This window comes from Anser brachyrhynchus, assembly GCF_964034855.1.
Source record: "Anser brachyrhynchus genome assembly, chromosome: 2".
NCBI classification, from domain to species: Eukaryota; Metazoa; Chordata; class Aves; order Anseriformes; family Anatidae; genus Anser; species Anser brachyrhynchus.
In genome coordinates, this window is record NC_137695.1 from 149,102,472 (window position 1) to 149,120,524 (window position 18,053).

General features: G+C 51.2%; 1 protein-coding gene and 1 long non-coding RNA gene across 3 annotated transcripts in view; one reads left to right on the forward strand and one right to left on the reverse strand.

Annotated features, from left to right (window-relative positions):
- LOC308191328 overlaps window positions 1-5,550 on the reverse strand; it is a 41,057-nt gene extending 35,507 nt beyond the window's left edge. For both annotated transcript variants that reach the window (XR_013947896.1, XR_013947897.1), the window contains exon 1: window positions 5,430-5,550. This is a non-coding gene — a long non-coding RNA (uncharacterized lncRNA). The remainder of the gene's footprint in view (window positions 1-5,429) is intronic.
- ZHX2 (zinc fingers and homeoboxes 2) overlaps window positions 5,527-18,053 on the forward strand; it is a 67,870-nt gene continuing 55,343 nt past the window's right edge. The window contains exon 1 of the mRNA XM_080583626.1: window positions 5,527-5,750. The gene's annotated coding sequence lies outside the window, so the exon portion shown is untranslated. The remainder of the gene's footprint in view (window positions 5,751-18,053) is intronic.

Consider the following 18,053-nt stretch of genomic DNA (forward strand, 5'->3'; position numbering starts at 1 on the left):
GGCTGCTGCTCCCAGTTCCCCCCATGGGGTCACTGCCCAGCTGCAACGTGCCCCCCCCTGCCTACCAGCACATTTCAAAGCACGGGGCCAGCCCCCCTTGGTAGGGAAGGCAGAGGGCTGCTGGAGGATGCTGCAGGTCTGAGGCTGGGTTAAAGCACCAAGTGCCCGGCGGAGGGGAGATGTGTCCTCCTGGGTGCACAAGTTCTTAGCAAGAAGCTGGTTCACATCTTCCCAGGGCCCTTTTTAATGCAGAAAATGAGGAGCTTGGAGTCCCAGGAACGTGCTCTTGTCCTTGCGGGGACATGGTGAAGCGTCACCCCCAAGAGGAGAGTGCAGCCCCCAGCCTCCCAGCCCAGCCGCACTGACCCGTACAGCAGCCTACGCTGGCCTGGCCCTTCATCCTCAGCATCTCTGGGGCTGAGCCCAGTTCCTCCTGTCCCCCTGCACACTGGGGACCAGCAGCAGGCCCCCTGGCCCATGGGGGACCAGCAGCAGGCCCCCCGGCACATGGGGGACCAGCAATCGAGGGGGCAGAGCAGACCAAGTCATGCTTTCCAGCCCTGCTGCCCCTCCTCAGCAGAGGTGACCTTGATGAAGCCGAGCTCTAGGTCCCCATCCCTACAGCCACCAGGGCTCATGGCAGAGATGCTGCCATCCCCATAGCTGCAGCTCTTCCACATCGCAGCTGCTCAGCAGTCTCCGGGCAGGATTAAATCTCTCCTCCGCCTGCAGCAGGCAGCACATGCAGCATCTCGGGGACCTTGGGCTGAGTCCTCGTATTTAATGGGGAGAGCAGACTTCGGTGCAGCGTGTTCCTTGCTCGTTCGGTGACTAACTGTTGATCTCTCGAAGAATAAGCCAGATGGTTCCCGTGATAAGTGATCAGCTCTCCTGGAGTTTTTGAAACAGAAAAAGACAGATGCCTGCGTGCCTCTTGCCAGGACCCATCTGAAAGCTCAGGCGATGAGTGCAGGCGCGCCGGGAGCTTGTGTTTAGGGGATTCTCTCCATCCAGGCTCAGCAGCTGATCCTCCCCATCAGCCCTGCTGAAGGGGAAGCATCTTGCCTCCTGACAGCCTCCCCCAGCTTAAGGGCATTACAGATCATAAGGTCAGCCCTTATAATTGGATCAGACCGCAGCAGCGCTTTGCTCTTCTGCGCATTTATTTTAACATCTCATTTTGCAGACAGCACGTCTGATCGGTGCTCTCCACCTCAGCTTGTGTTTGTACAGCTCAGCGATTGAGGAAAGTGAGAGGATTGACAAAGCACTTTAGCAGGGGAGAAAGCTTAATTTTCGTAGATGTTTCGCCAGGGGAAAACATATATAGGTTGGGGAATGAATGGCAAACATAGGAGGTGAAAGAGCGCTGTTCCTCCTCACTGGTCATTGACCACAGTGCCAATGCCAGCGCCTCTCTTGCCATGAGCACAGAGAACAAGATCTCCACAAGAGAGGGAAGAAACAGCAGTGTTTATCTGCTGACCTCTTTCCAATTTGTTTTTACCTTAATTTCTACTGCTGTCCACACCGAAAGCCTAACTCCAGCACCAATCTGTACCTAAAACACCAGCTGCGAGCCGTGGCCTCGCCGTACCTGTGTGGGTGATGAGGAGCAGGGTGGGATGGAGCCAGGAGCCAGCTGTGTGATCAGCAGCTGTAGCTGAGCCTGGTTGCTCCTGCAAGCAGCTCGGGACCCCAGCCCAGAGCTGCTAAACTCCGCTGGGGGGTGGAAAATGCATCCTGAAGCTCCCAGCCCACCTTCTGCTGCCGCATCCCGTGCGCGAGCCTCCTCCTGGTGCCACAGCGCTAGGCCAGCAGAGACATGAGCAACGTGCAGCCGTTTCTTTCCGTGCCTCTGTTTTGGCTTCCAGAGGATGCTCGGCTCCTCCGAGGATACACACGGAGTCTCCTCGGAGCGCAGCTCTGAGCTGCACCTCCACGAGGGGGAAGGAGCTCTGTAACGCTGACTCAGCCTGCGATTTCACAGGCTTAAAACAGTCAGAAAGGAACCATCACGCTCAATAAGACGGAAACATATGTGACAATACATATGTCAGACGCTCATCTCCTCGCCGTTAAGGGTATAGAGACACGCGTATCAGCACACGGTTCGTTATCTCTGACCAAGGTGCTATTTCACAGGGAGGCTGCAACTTTATCTGAGGTCTTTATGGAGCAGGCGTCACCTTAAATCTAGAAAAGTGCACAGAGGAAATGAAGAGGGCACTGGATTTAAAGCAAGCCGACGTTCTGCCCTTGCTTCCCTGGGAAATTGTGCACGCACTCACGGTACTCCGTGAGCAGTGGGGCTTCCATTGTGCTAGGAACTGAAAAGAGAGGCTTTATGCAAAATAAATAAATAAATAAATACAACATACAGCGATAATAATAATTGCAAACTTCCGTTTTGCATATACTGTATAAGCAATTTCCATTTCCTTACCTTGCCCTGCATCATTTTAATGTTAGGCTTCTATAAATTAATTACATTCAGAGAGTTAGCGAGAGTATTTACACCACTTTCACCAGAGATACTTCTTTTTTAGTCCGATTTCCCAAAGAATTAAGACTTTTGTAATTATAAACCCTGATCACAAATACTGCTCTCCCATCCCCCAGCAAATTTTTGATCCTTTCTGTTGATTTCATTTAAATGGCAACAAAGCTGGTAAAAGGGCTGGAGGGCATGTCCTGTGAGGAGAGGCTGAGGACGCTGGTGTTGTCCAGTCTGGAGAAAAGGAGGCTCAGAGGTGACCTCGCTGCTCCCTGCAGCTCCGAGGAGGGGCAGTGGGGAGGGAGGTGCTGGTGATGGCAGGACACGTGGGAATGGCACAAAGCTGCGCCAGGGGAGCTTCAGACTGGACATCAGGAACAATTTCTGTACCCTGAGGGTGGTCGAACACTGTAAAAGGCTGCTGAGAGGGATGGCTGATGCCTCATTCCTGCTAGGGTTCAGGAGGCATCTGGATAATGCCCTCATTAGTGTGCTTTGACTTTTGGTTAGCCCTGAAGAGATCAGGTAGTGGGACTCGGTGATCTTTGAAGGTCCCTTCCAACCGAGCTATTCTATTCTATTCTATTCTATTCTATTCTATTCTATTCTATTCTATTCTATTCTATTCTATTCTATTCTATTCTATTCTATTCTATTCTATTCTATTCTATTCTATTCTATTCTATTCTATTCTATTCTATTCTATTCTATGCTATGCTATGCTATGCTATGCTATGCTATGCTATCCTATCCTATCCTATCCTATCCTATCCTATCCTATCCTATCCTATCCTATCCTATCCTATCCTATCCTATCCTATCCTATCCTATCCTATCCTACATCTGACAGGGCAGGAGTCAGAGATGACCCCCCCTAAACCACAAGTTCCCTAAAGGAGAGCATGTGGGCAGAGGTGCCACACAGATTGCTGGTCCCACCACTCCAGATTCAAACAGAGGAGGAATTTGATGGCCAGACCAGGTCTCTGGTTTGCACTTCCACGTGGGAAAACGTGAAGTCGCAGAGGAGCAGGTGCCCTTAGCCTTACCCCCACAATCTCCGCAGTTGCCTTGCAGGAACGTGGAACAAACTGGCACAATTTTAAAACCCACACCCTCCTCGCCTTAAAACCGAGGAACCGCGCTCCATCCTTAATGGCTTTTCAGCTCCCAATTGCTACGACGTCATGTAGGTTTTGGGGGAGCCTCGCGAGGGCCCTGACTTAGCGCAGGGACCGCCCGGACCTGGGCTGGGAAGCGCCCTTTGTCCCCAAAGGCTGCCCCCGGGCAAGGCACCCGGCTCCCACTGGCAGCCCTCGTTTGCACTTGAAAGCCGGCGTTTGACGGCAGCATCACCTAACCGGGCAAAGAGCCCTTCGCGTTCGGCAGCGAAAAAAAAAAAAAAAAAGAGAGAGAGAAAAAAAAAAAGAAGGAAAAAAAAAGTTAAAGAGGCCTTAAAGAAAGTGCTAATTAGGACAACCGCAAGGAGACGATTTTTCGCTTGCCTTTCCATTGATCTGCCCTGTAAAGAATATTTTACATTAACAAGTGTAGCTAAAACGCTTTGGCTCTTCTTTGTTTTCAGTTCCCAAATCACAGAAAATTATTTAAGACTAGGAAAAAAAACTTAGGGGGGGGGGGAGGATTTTTGCAGCAAAAAGAGCTTTTTTTTTTTTTTTTTTTTTCCGCCAAGCATTCAAAATTCGGCAATATTTCCAATATTTTCCAATAGCTCCCTCCTGGCGAGGAGCCGAGGAGCCAAAGCGAAGCGCTGGGAGCGGGGGGAGGCAGGGATCCGTCCCGTTCGCAGCCGGAGCTCGCAGAGACTGCACTCAGGCAGGCAGGCAGGCAAAAACACGCCTACTCGGCTCAGGGTATCCCCGCAAAGAAATCTCTTGACATTGCTTTGACATATTTACTTTCTCACGCGGTTTTTTTTCTTTTTTTTTTTTTTTTTCCCTCCAGTAGCGACAACTCCCGGCTCCCCTTCCCCGCACTCCGAGCGATGCCGGGCGGTCCCGTCCCCGCGGGAGGCTGCGGACACCGCGGTGCCCGGGGGTGTCGCTGAGCCCTGCGGGGGGGGGTGGGGGGGGTCCAGCCCGGCTCTGTCCCCTCTTTGGGACGCTGCCGACCCCCCCCCCCCCCCGCGGCTTCCGAGCCTCGGGAGGTCGAGGTGCGTGATGTAGGTGTGAATTTAAGGGCACCTCGGCAGAGGGAGCGCGTCGCAGCCGGCGTGTCCCCGAAGTTACGGGGACTGTTAGCCCGGACTTGTGGCGAGACCTGCCAGCCGGCAGCAAGCCAGGCTCGGCGAATTATTTCTCCTCATGAAAACACCGTAGCCAACGGAAAACAGCCCGGGTCCCGGCTGTCTGCGCGTCTTCGGTAGGAAGGGGAAGAGACGCCAGGAGTTTTAACGACAGTTTTAAACGGGGGGGCAGGCTCCGTGCGACGCGGCAGGGATCGCAGCATCCCTCGGAAATACCCACCACCCCCCCGCGACAAACGGCCACCGCCTGCAGCCCCCCCCCCCCAAATCCCCCCCCCCCCCATCCCCAGCGGAGCCCGCAGAAATGCCCCCCGCCCCCCCAGGTGTCCCGAGGGGCAGCCTCAGGGAGGCGGCACGGCCCCATCCAGCCGCTCCAGCCCCACGGAGGGGGGGGGGCAGGGAAAAGGGGGGGGGGTCCTAACCCCACGGGGCGATGCTACGAGGGGGAGGAGGGGGGGGTCCCGTCGTGGGGCAGAGCCCCCCCACCCCCGGCGGGGCGCCACCGGCGGAACCCACGCGTGCGGCGCTGGGGGCGTGGGAAATTCACGCGGCCGCGGCCGGGGCCGGGGCCGGGGGGGGGGAGGGGGGGGTACGGGGGGGGGCACGGCCCCGCTGCCAACTTTGCTCCGAGCCCAGGGCCCCCGGCGGCCGCCCCGGCGGTGGTACCGTATGCAAATACGCAGGCTGACGTCAGAGATCACGTGGCTTTTGGCGTAGATCCCCGCCGATCGAGGGCTTTTTTTTTTTTTTTTTCCCCTTTTTTTTTCTTTTTTTTTCTTTTTTTTTTTTTTTCTCCTCTCCCTCTCCCTTCTCCTCTCTCCCCTCCCTCCCTTTCCCTTCTTGCCGGGGCGGTGCGTGCGGGTGCGCGCAGCGGCCGCCCGCGGGGGGCCGAGCGCCGCGGGCGGGGGGCGCGGGGGTCCCGCGGCCGCGCGGAGCTTTCCCCGCCGCTCCCCCCGAGACGCTCCGGGGACGCCGCCTTGGGCTCAGGTAGGAAACTTCCCGGGCGGGGTGTCCCCGTGTCCCCCCCCCCTTTGCTCTCCTTCCCGAGCCCTCCTCGGCCGCCCTCCTCCTCCCTGCCCACATGCGCTGGCGGGCGCTCCCGCCCCGCTCGCTCGCACCCAACTTTTGCTCCCGGAAAAAAACTGCTCCGGGAGCCGGCCCCGGGGCTGGGGGGGGGGGGGGGTGCCGGAGCCTAGGGGGGGGGGGGTGCTGGGGGTGGGCTTTTAATTGATCGCTTCTTTATTTTTTAGCAATGCGGCTTCTTTCCCCCTGCCCCCCCCCCCCCATACACCCCTCCGGTCCTGCTCGCCGCTGTGCCTCCCGATCGCAAGTTCGGGTGAAAGGGGGGAAAGGAGGAGGAGGAGGAAGGCGGGGAGGGGGGGGGGGGGGGAGGAAAAAACATGTCTACGTTTGTCTGTGTCGACATCAGCAACACAAAATATGGCGTCCGCTTTCGACAGGGCGTTACGTAGAGGCGAGCAGGGCGATTTTGGCGGCGCGGGGTCGCGACGGGAGCCGCTGGCTCCCGGGTGGGGAGATGGGGGAAAAGAAAGAGAAAAAAAAAAAAAAAAAAAAAAAAAAAGCAGCCCGGAGTGGGGGGGGGGGGCTGCAGGCAACGGGCCGGGGGGTCCCGGGGCTGCCGCCGGGCTCCGCGCCCCGCTGCCGGAGTTGGCCGGGGTTTCTTTGGCTGCGATTCGGTGGGTTCGGGGGGGTTGTGATTTGGTTCTGGTTTTGTTTGCGGTGTTTTGGTTGTTTGTTTTTTCCCCCTGTCCCCTTTTTGCCGGTGAGGGGGCACCGCCAGGCCCCCCCCCGGGGGCACGGAGCCGCCCGCCCCGCGCCAGCCGCTGCCCAGGGCCCCGCTTCGCCGGGGCGTTGAGTTCTCCCAAAACGGGATCGGGAGATTTCGGGAAACTCGGCCTTTGGCACATTGCGTCCACTTTTTTTTTTTACTTTTTTTTTTTTTTTTTTCCTCAGGAGGGGGGTGACTTTCTCTTTTGTTTTAGCAGCTTCCCAAAGCCTGCCCGCAACTGTCCGCTTATTATATATATATTTTTTTCCTTCCCTCCGTCTCGTCTCCGGGACGAGGGTGAAAGCAGAAGGCACGGATTTTGTCCCCTCTTTGCTAGGAATAAAACTTGCAAGCGAAGCTGGGACGTGCTGAGGAGCTCCACCTGCCTGGCTCTGGGGGTCCCTCTGCCCCCTCCTGCTGGGGGGCATCACCCTCGTCCCCCCCTCCTTGGGCTCCCCAGGCACCTCCCCGGTGGAGCATCCCCACCCTGAGGGCAGGAGCTCCTTTTAAACCCCAGGAGCTCACCGGGGCCCTGGCGTACAGAGGGAACCCAGCAAAAGTTTGTTGGGGGATTGGAAAGTGGAGAGCAGGAGGGGAAAAAGCATCCAGAGAAGCAGGGCTGGAGGAAAGAGGGGGACTTGCTGGGTGACGAGGCTCCGGCAGCTCCTGCCAGTGGTGCTGGAGCAGTGGGTGATGCTGGGGGCGCACACAGAGCCCTGCGGGGCTGCACCTCTGCCCACAGCAAAGCTGGGGGCACAGCACGAGGATGTCAGTGAGGCAGAGCCAGTACCTCCTATGTGTTTGTTGTGTCCCGCCTCAATTCAGGTAATGCAGGTGCCAGCATCCCAGTTCGGGAAGTTTTAGCACATCCTATAGAGGAGAAATGACAGGAACTCCAGCAAACTCTCTTTCCAACTTGGAGCTGAAAACTAACACGTCAAATGCCTCTACGATATTATTTTCATGAAATGATTGTAAATCATTGCTGCTCTCCGCTTCATCCACTTCACCTGCAAAGAGCTGTGATTATTTTAAAACTAGGGATTAAACTTCAGGCCGGTTCGTCCCCTGGCTGGAGCCGGGGCAGTTTTATAGGTGCGAGGAGCAGGCTCGGACATCTCCAGCAGAAACCTCATGCATGTAGCCTTGCTGGGAGCTCCCAGAGCCCGGCTGGATGCGTGGTGTGGTGGTGTTAGGAGACCGGGAGAGGAGTGATTTTGTTGTTTGAGAGGTATCTGTGACAGAAGTGCTTTGCCTGTGTAATATATTCCTGTCCCGGTGAAGCCTTTCTGATGTAGATGTGGCTTCAGCCTGTAGGATGGATGCAGCAACCCTTTGAAACACAGAATTGCAAATTGATCTCCGGGTCGGTGAAAGCCAGCTACTGGCCAGCAGGTTGGGAGGGTATAAAGGCTAAAAAAAGCCCATGCATTTTTAAAGTTGTTGGCCAGTCCTTGTTTTTCTTCAGCAGCCGCTTGCGTGTTTATCCCCTCTCAAGCTGCCACAGTGCATGTGCAGAAACGAATGGCCATGAGCTCTCCTCTGTTTGTCCTCGCTTCTTGTACCTGTGATGAACTCGGTCCCGGAAAGCGCTCACAGATGTGCGTAGCTCAAAGTGATCAGCCCAAAGTCCATGCGATTACTACCCTTCATAAAATGACGTTTTTCCTGCCTGGCCACCACAGAAGTTCTCCCGTCAGAGTTTCGTCCTGCAGCACACCTCTGCTGTAGGTGTCTGGGAGGAGGGCGCTCCCTCAGCTGCTTTCTCTGCAAGTACCACGGTTTTCTTTTCTTTCCACCACAGGGACAATCCACGATTTCCAGGGCTGTAAAACCAATAATTCATGGCAGGAGACATCCCAAGCTGGCAGTGTCGCGTTTTGATTCTTTTTGTCAGGGAGGTGGATTTTATGGTGTTTTAATAAAAGCCCCAAAGGAGAAAACTAGCGTTAAATATAGCAAAGGTACTCGCTTCTTTTTACTTTTTCAAACCAGTTTCAAACTGCAGCAGACTGGAATACAGCAGGTTTTGCTCGTCCTCATACAAAATGAGGCTTTTAATGCCAGGCATGACATCACTGTGCTTGCATGTGCGACATCCTCCGGTTTTATCCCTTTTAGCTCCGCTCTAACTAGGGTGATCCTCAGGGATATCACTTGGAGTCTCTCGCGGCTGGGACGTTTTGACCCATATCTGAGTTATTTTTTCTGTGTGTCCGCTCATCTTAAGGAACGAAAGCGTCCACTGAGAATAAATAAAAGTAGTGTTTTGATTATAATTTGTTGAGAAATGGATGTGGTCTCAACTGACTTCCCTGAGACTGTAGCATGGCTGTCAGCGGCAGCAAAGCTGCATTTCCTTTTTATGTGGACAGTGTAATTTGAGTTTTAACTTCCTTTCAAGCATAACCATGATCCAGCTAGTGTGCTCTTTACCTAACAGTTACTGCAAACCAGGGGTTGTAACATGGCACAGCTCCCTGTTGGTATCTGTTGGTATTCCAAGTAAGTAATGAAATCAAGCATTAAAGGCATTAACTTAAATCCATTAAATAATTCCTGGGATTCTGTCAAGGTGTGTTTGTGTGTGTCATGCCAGCTGGAACAAATGTGCGCGGTGTTAGTTTATTTTATCTCCCGTGTGAAAATTCATAGGCCTAGAGTTCGGTAGATGTCCTTGTAGGGTGATGTTGGAAGTAAGCGATAATTTGGGGGTTCTTAGGTAAAAGCTAGAAGAGCTGACCATTTCCAGAACATTGCAAATACTTTTTAATACGTGGTAGTATCTGTTAGTGTGGTGCCCCGAGGTGGGAACGATGTGAACAGGGCCCTTGAAAGATTAATCCAAGAGAGTTCAATTCCAGCATTGCTGTCCTAAGGCAGTTCAGAAATCGCCATCCCAGCCCTCCCTCCCAAAACCACCATGGCTTTACAGATCGTAAGGTGGGGGGGGGGGGGTTGTTGTTGTAGTTTGTTTGTGTAGGCTGTTCTCTGTAACTGTGAGCCCCCCAAATGGCTCTGAAACGAAAACTGAGGTCTCTGACTGCAGGAGTTGCTGTTTTATGTAAGCCAGCCAGTACCGTGAGCGTGTTGGTGCAGCTGGGAGGCCTGGTCCAACTGGAGCACGTAGGGCGTCCGCGTGAGGTGTGTGAAAGATCCTCTGTTGTTGGTTTAGGGTCGGTGAACAGGAGGGGACCTGTAGGAAGTCCTCCTGGGGATTTAGCCTAGTGGGTGTGGGGAGATTTCAGTGAGTTGTGACAACTTTCTGCAAGGAGCCACGGCCCGTGCCAGCGTGGTGAAAGCAAGGCCTGTGCAAGGAATTTGGTGTCATGCCGGTACTGATCCTCCTCGTCACAGCTCCACCTCCTGCTTACATCTTTTCTTCTCTGTGACCCCTGGGCAGGCTTCCCGGCAGGGACATGATCTAGCAAAGCCGAGCCTGTTGACCATCAGCTTGCCCTTGGAGTTAACTTTTGCAGACATTTCAGGTGTCAATTGCACAAGTCCATAAACCATGGGTTAAAAAGCTGTGGTCAGCACTGTTGAGCAGGGACGTGGTTGCCATCCACACCACTGACAAGCTCTGAATTGATGTAGGTCTCCTCCTCAGGTTGCTTATAATCTCTTTAAGCAGGGCACCCAGGGCCTAGGTGGGCATGAGCACTTTGGTGGGGTAAGCATCCTACAGCCATGCCAAGAATTTGCTCCTCGAGTTTACTCATCACGGGTTTATCCTCCCAAAGCCGGGCAGGGAGCTGGACAAGCTGCGTAAGCACAAGATGCCCTTTTGCTTTTGATACAAGCATTTCTGCTGGTGGGACATGTGCTGCCCTGGGCTGATTCAGCATTGTGGCAAATGTCTGTGGCACTGTAGGAAGCTTCTTAAGTGGTATGTGTATATATATATATATAAAGTACAGCATTTCAGTGATGTGATTTATGGCATGGTCCCAGCTGGCACCAACAGCGAGGACAATTAACTTCATGTCAACAGTGGGAGGGGTGGGTTGGGAGCTTCTCCCCCTGGCTTCTGTGCCCAGGTTAGGCCATCATGGGCCTGAAGGCTTAGTTTTCCTTGCCTATTTTTCTCCCAGTCTTCCTGTCCTGACCTTATTTCCCCTCTTAGATACTAAGTGCTTTTTAAACTTGCAACCTCAAGTTACCTGTGGATTTTGGCATCTCTTTTGTTGTTGTTAATTGTCTATTGTTCCCACAATTTTCTATTAAGTGCTAAAACTGCATATTTGACTTGCTGGATCCAAAAAAAAAAAAAAAAAAAAGCTAAATGGAAAGAGATTTTCTTGCCTGTTTTGAGTCAATGACCGTAACTGAGGAAGCCTCAAGTTCAGAATTATTTAACCTCTTGTATAGCCTGGTGAGTAGAGGAAGAAGTCAGAAACCCAGAAACCTGATGTGTATCTCCTACAGCAGAGCTTTATAGGGGAAAAAAATGTGATTCCTTTCTTTTTACATGGAATCATCTTGTGGTTTTTGTTTTTAAATAGCACTCCAAAGAAGCAGGCTCTGAGCGGCTGCTAAAGGCACCATCAGAGGAGTTCAGTAAAATCCTAGTATTTCCTAAGAAGTCTGTGCCCCGTCTCTTTGCCTTCAATCTACGTGTTCCCTTTTCTCACTCTCCAAGCTTTGGAGGTCTTTTTTTTGTATCTCTCAACCTAAATTCATGCTTATTAATTTCAGTTACTTTATGTTACACTTCATTCAGACAGCAGAAGTGGGAAAACACTTGGATTTTTGTTGTTGTTGTTTGGTTGGTTTTTGTTTTGTTTTAATTTGAGGTCATAAGTTTGCTTTGTTTCAGATGCTGCAGGGTTTTGGGCACTTGGCTGGGGGATGCCAGGTCGAAGCAGACAGCACTGGCATCTCCCAGGTTTGCTGCCATGCTCAGGAGCGCTGCTGATTCACTCTCACAAGAAATAAAGGAGAGTCCTGATGGTTCTGGCCTGAAGTGTTTTTGACAAGATGCCTTCCCCACCCCTCTTTCTGCCTCCCACCTCTAAAGCAAATATGTTTTGTTGTGGTTTGTTTTTTTGTGTGTGTTTTTGTGGGTTTTTTTTCCAGCATCCTCTCCAGCACGAACTGTCAGGCACTGCAGGGAGTTTTTCCTTGTCTTTTGTCTCTCCAGAAAGTGATTTATTTAAATGATATGCTCGGAGCACGCTGCCGTTGCAGGCTTCAGTGCTTGTCGCCTTCCATGCCTTGTTATAGTTTCCTTGAAATCCATGGAAGATCAGCCCAAGGTGGTTAGGCGGTCCTTTATCCCGCATCTGTTCCCTTGTCCCCGTCAGGCATTCCTGGGGCATCTCCTGCAGCCTGACACGTTGACGATGCCACTTGTCATTACTGTCGTGCGGCACTGCTAGATGTTGGGAGGAGTTGTGGCCTCACAGTTACAGATTTTAGGGATCTCTTCCTTATCTCCCGGGACAGCGTAGCCTTTTTCAAGGCTATGAGAGCCAGAAACCCTTTTACATGAGCTTTGAGTAAAGTTCCTGATCTTTCCAACCTGGGCTCAGGTACCAGCATCTTGTCAGGAAGGCACCAGCTCCACTCTGCTACTGTTTAGAGGGTTAAATTTAATTTTCTTTGAGAAGTCAGTGGTGATAAAGTGCTGAAAAAGCATCATGTGGGGTTTCCAAGTCAGAGACAGCATCTGGGGATGCTGCATGGGATATACAGCACAGCCGTGCGGGGCTGGTGCTGTGGGCCTGCAGGATTTTGCAAGGAGGCTTCCAGGTGCAGAGCTGGTGATGAGCAAATCATGATCTGTGGGTAGTTTCAGAGGAAACTGCTTCCTTAGGGAGCCTCTTCCCTCTGCCTGTCTGGGATCTTCTGGCCTAAGGAAGGAATAAGCTCTGCGTGTGTCTTAAAGCAATTAGAGTGACAAGGAAGAGCAATATGTTAGTTAGGAGGGAGCTGTTTTCTTCAGCTACCCTTACTTGGCATCTTCTTTTTGTCTGGAGTTAGCGTCCTCAAGTTTTGCCGTCGCTCAAACTCGGTTTATGCAGGGCTCCTCTCCTCTGCGGATGTGCCGGAGTCCCGTCTGTGCGCCCCGTGGTTATGGCAGGGGGATAGAGGTGGTTTGGGAAGCGTTCCTCGAGGCAAACACAAGTTTCAAAATCTGCGGTTAATCAGATACAGGAAAAAAATGTTAGCTTTCTGAAGCGTTTTGCGTTCAAGCCTAAATGTTTTTAGATGTTTTTAGACCATAGAGATGGTCTTAGCTCTCCAGCCCTGTCTCTTCTCACTTAGTAGAAGATCAGAGTGCCGAGGTGGTGGATTTAAAGGTAATCTCTTGAAATCTGAACTCATTTTTTTTTGCTCCACTCTAGCTCCTTTGCAAGTGGAAGTTCCTGTTCTCCCCGTAAGGCACCTGCAAGTGCTTTAAGAATGGGAGCTTTCAGCAGGGCCAGCAGCTCCAGCTCCCAGCGGAGCCAAATGCACCTTGCTGCAAAATCTCCAGGGGATGCACATATACATGCTTGTTGGGAAAATAATAATAATAATAATAAAGTCACAAACCTCTGCTTTCATCCTCTCCCCAGTTTAGGAGGAAGTATGTTGTTTAGATCATGTTTTGCTTTTTTTTAGTTTTATTTTCAGTATCCTCTTCCTTCCCCTCCTTTCCTTTCCCCGTTCCCATAGCAGGGCAGCACATCCCTTTGGGCACAGGGTGCTGTCTGGGCAGGGTGCTCACTGCCCTCGTCCCCTGCGTCCCAGGCTGTGCTTCGGGGAGCAGCAAGCTGTGAGCTACCGGCTGGCCCGAGCTGATTTTTTCCATAGTAAATATGAGCCAAGTTCTTTTGAAAATTCACGGTGGGGTGCGGCCTGGGGCTCTTTATAATTCCACCTACCAAAAAAAGGCCACATTTCACGGTGGCACAGCATCATTCAGTGCCTGTCTTTAAATAAGCAGTCTGTTCAGTAGCTTTCTACTTCTGTGCTGGGGAAACCGTGGCAGGGAAAAAGCTTTTGTGGCGCACGGTGGAGCGAGGGACCTGCTCGGTGATGTGCTATTGAATGCGAAGCACCCCCCGGAAAGTGTGCGAGCTGCATTGCAAGGAGGATATTGGGTGTTTAGTGCTAGCGCTGCTGCCTCCAGAGATTGGTTGTGATGTGGTAAATAGTGTGTGGTACTTGCTGGCCAAGCTTTGGGGGCTGTTTGTGGTCTGCTTTGCTTACAGAAGGTATAGGGCAGCAGCTTGGGGATGGGAATTAGCATCCATCTCTGCCACCCCTCTAACTTCTCCTGTATGTTTTGTGTGCAGCAGTGCAAGGTGCACTTTGCTGCATTGTGAGAAGGGTGTATTAAGGGTGTATTTGCACAGAAAACGAGTGTGTTGATTATTGAATTCATACCTGAGCCTCCTCTCTCTGCCCATTTCCTGGGGTCACAGCTGGATCATGTACTGAAGTCTGCTGCCTTGGACCCGATGCGTCCTTCCCCATCGCCTCGTGCTGGTTCAGCCCCACTGGAGGACCCTTCCTCACCTCCCTTTCACAAGGTCTGCAGGACGGAGGAAAGACCTGTGATTTGCCACAGTTTATTATGTTTTTTTACAACCCACAGATACTCATCTTGAAACATTGGTCGCCTTCTGCCGTGGCCCCTTGGCTTGGGTTGGGTTGGGTTGCAACTTGGTGAATTTTTGGCTGGCAGTGGGATGGTCCTTGTGCCTCTGCTGTGCTTTAAAATCGGTTGAAAAGCACTCAAAAACTTGGAATCAGCAAATTTTAACACAGTATTGAAATTTTTAGAGTAGCTAGCAGAGGAAGAAAAATATCACAAATCTTGTTTTTTGGTTTTGTTTTTCATGAAGCAGTGAGACGGTTGTGGTAGAAACCCAGTTAAGAAACATTTGCAGTTGGGTATTTTTTTCAGTCATTAACCTTTTTTGGTTAGTCAGTGATTTTAAAGTATCTGTTCTTAAATTATCTAAAACATCTGGTTCATGCCAGATGAGGAAAAGCCCAATGCACAGCTGGGTTTGGCAGGATTCTCCGTTCATGAAGTTTCATCCTTAACATGATTTAAATAGTTCAAGGTGTTAAAGTCATTAAATCAAGGTTTATAACAGCTTTCAGATGCTCCCCAGTTAAAGCAGGAAGGAATGTTACATGCTATGTGTTTTAAAAGGAAGCACTGAACGTTCTTTGCTAATTATGTACTTTTTTATTAAGTCCAAGTAGGTTGTGGTTTTTTTTTTTTTGAGGCGTGTTTGGCAAATGATAGTTTTTAATCAAATTACAGAATAAAATAATTGCTTCAAATTGAATTTAATGAACTCTTATTTTACAGGTCTTCATACAGCGAGGCTCTGTTAAGGCCACCCTTGATCTGCATTGAAATTAGGCAGGCAGAGTCTTGTTTGAAGGCAAGCGAAGCCAAGGACCAGTTTTCTTAAAAACTAGAAGGCATCATTCCAGGAGGTGCTTGTCCGGAAGCACAGGCTTTAGGAGAAAGCAGGGTGTTAGAGGATAGAGAAGCCTTTTGTCTGTTCGGCAGGTACCAGCAGATAGATTAGGCAAATTGTAGGTAATGGTTTGACGAAGGGGCCCAATGCTGCAGCCGTGTTTGACTTCAGCACTGCTTTGCAGCTCCGTTCTGGAGGGTAGGATTAAGACTACAGCTTTGAAATTAAGCTTTCCTTTTCCTTGTCTTCTTCCTAATAAATTCAAGGCTCCTGACTGCCAGTTGTGAGTGGTACAGCCTAACCAGATGACATGCAAACTTTTGTGCTCTGTTCTGAGGCCTTTACGTAAAGTCGAGACCTTGCAAACCCCACAGTTCGTGGGCTTGCTCGGTAAGGAGATGGGTCTGTGCTGTCCTTATCCACCTAGGGATCTTCAGGGAGTCTCTGTGCTACAGACCCTTGTGGTTTTTTTGCAGACCCTTATCATTTGTTTAGCAGGAAGAGCTTCATCTGCGCCAAGCCAGTTCTGATGTGAGCTGAAATCCAGGAGACTGACTGGGGGAGCGGCAGGATTGACGTAGGCTGCTTTCCGATGGATTTGACTCTAGAGATTGGACTCAGAGACCTGCGTCCCCTTCCCTGAACGGCACTGCTCGTGGGGACCCGTCCTCCTCACCCTGTCTGCTTTCCCTGGCTGTAAGGCCGGAGCTGCTCCAGGCTTCGCTGGGTGAAGCTCTCTGTACGTGGAGTTAGCAAACAGGGACGGCTGAGAGACGCTCACTGCGTTCCCGGCTGGGAACGTGCAGGCAAGGCGATGTCAACTCAGAGGCATGAAAGAGTAAGCAAAGCAAAAATACCTTTCCACCGAAGTCGTCGCTGTATGCAAGGCTGAAATCATAGGAGCCGTTCTTTGAAGTCAGCTGCCTAGTTGTGTTGTGAATTTGGCTTTCAAGGCACAGCTTTGAACACGTAGCTGAGGCCTTTGAAAGCCCCAGACCTCTGCTCTTTTTAGTGACATTTTTTTTTACATACATCCCTCTGCAGGGCACACACATAGTTGCACACACGCGTTGCGTGTTCCTACCTGGACATGCATTCAGGACAGTGTTTCAGTTGGACGTAGTCCTGAGTTTTTCTCCCCCCAGCAGATGTGCCTGGAGCATCGGGACAGTCCGTGCAGACTTTTTGCAGCAGTCTCCGTCCCTGGGACCCACCACTGCTGGGTCCAGCACAAGGGAGCCGTCCCCTGGCTGCCACCACACGCAGACAGGCTGGGTGCAGTTCTCCTGGAGGTCTGTGACCAGCCCCGGGGTCCTGTCCTGACGGGAAGGATCTGGTGAAAGGATCAAGCCGTTCCTTTGCATTATCACACTGTAGTGAATGGGCAAACACTTCTGTTCTCATCTTGCCTTTGCTTCTGAGATCACCAGCAGCTGTTTCATTAACTATTAATGACCCGCTCATTAATGCTGTAAAAGGCTAGGACCAATCTCACAAATTTTCTGGACTCTTCCCCTGAAATATTTATGACTTGCTCACTATGCAGAAGGGCAAGAGCAACAGCAGAGAACATGCCTCCAAGTTTTGTTGAGCATTATTAAAGAGCTCATGAATATGAAGAAGCTGGCAGGTTCTCTCTCTTTTTTTTTTTCCTTTTTCTTTTTTTTTTTTGGCTTGCCAACCTTGCACTGTGTGTCTGGCTGCAGGGGTAGGACAGACCCACAGCAGGCGCTCGCTGAAGTATCGCTGGCTCAGCTGGTCCCTTGGTGCTCTGTTACTCCAGGCAGCTTCATACCCAGGCTGACCTACTCTTGTGTCTGGTCTTCTGCCTCCTTAGCAGAGTTTTGGCTGCTTTACTTGTAATCGGTCGGTCCTGTGGTGTTTACTTTGCACAGTGCTTGACAAGCCCCAAGGTGTAAAAGTTACATCCAGGGGAGGTTATATTACCCTTGCTTAATAGATGGGGAAAATGAGGTGCAAAAATTGAACAATTTGTCTGGAACCAAGCAATGGGAAGCCAGCAGAGGATGGAAATGTTTTTGCAAACTGTAATGGTATTTTTAATTGAAGTCTGGTTAGTGTGAAAGAGGGAGGATTCAGGCTAGGGAAGAGTTTGTCCCTAAACAAACGGGAGGTGAAACAAAGCCAGGAACCTCACAAGGATCACCAAGCCTCATCTGAAGCCATGGCTACAAGTCGTCCCTGTCCCATACCAAACAGAGCTCCTACGTGATCATAGAGATAAGCACCGAGTAGTGCTTTCCCTGGGAAGGTGCCAGTTGTTTTAGCTCCCACCAGTACCAAGAAGCGTGTCATTTTAATGTCTTTTCCACGTGCAGCTGCCCCTTAGAGTAAAAAGGCTCCGGTGTGTTTGGAAGATGGAGAGTATGTCAGGAATGACCAGCTTTTAGTGCTCTTCAAGCTTCTGGACTTACAGATAGCACTGGTGTGGAGCCAGGCAGCAAGGCAGATCCGTATCAGGAGTACTCCATGGTAGAACTTCCTTGTTACTACTTCTTACAGAGTGTGACTATTTTATCCCACGTCATATGAAAGGACAAGGGATGCTTGGTTCTTTTCCTGGAGCCATTACTTATAGCTGATGGACCAAAGTTAAAATGGATCCGGGATGGAATTCCAAAGTCCTGTCCTTCACCAGCGTCGTCTTCAAGGGTTTAGCTTAACACCTTAATTTGTACTGCTGGGACAAGGCGAAGAGCCTGCTTAGGTAGCCTGGTGGTAACTAGAAGCTCGTGGTAGCACGTGGTCGTGCCGTGCCCCGTATGACTGCAGCAGGCCCTGGTGGGACCCCATTGTCGCATCAGACTCCGGGAACACAGCAGCGTGCTGAATGCAGCTTGGTTTTGACCTCAAAACTAGCATAGTTGTCTCTTGGGAAGACTCGTGGGACTCTGCAGCGAGCATCCAGATTTTGAGTGACTCTTGTCACTCATTGAAGCAATTCCTTCACAAGCTGGAAAATGGATAGATGCAAAAACTGGGTCTCTGCCCTTTTGCTGGTGCAGTTCTTCCAGGGGCAGCTGCAGTGGAGGCTGCAGAGCAGATCCT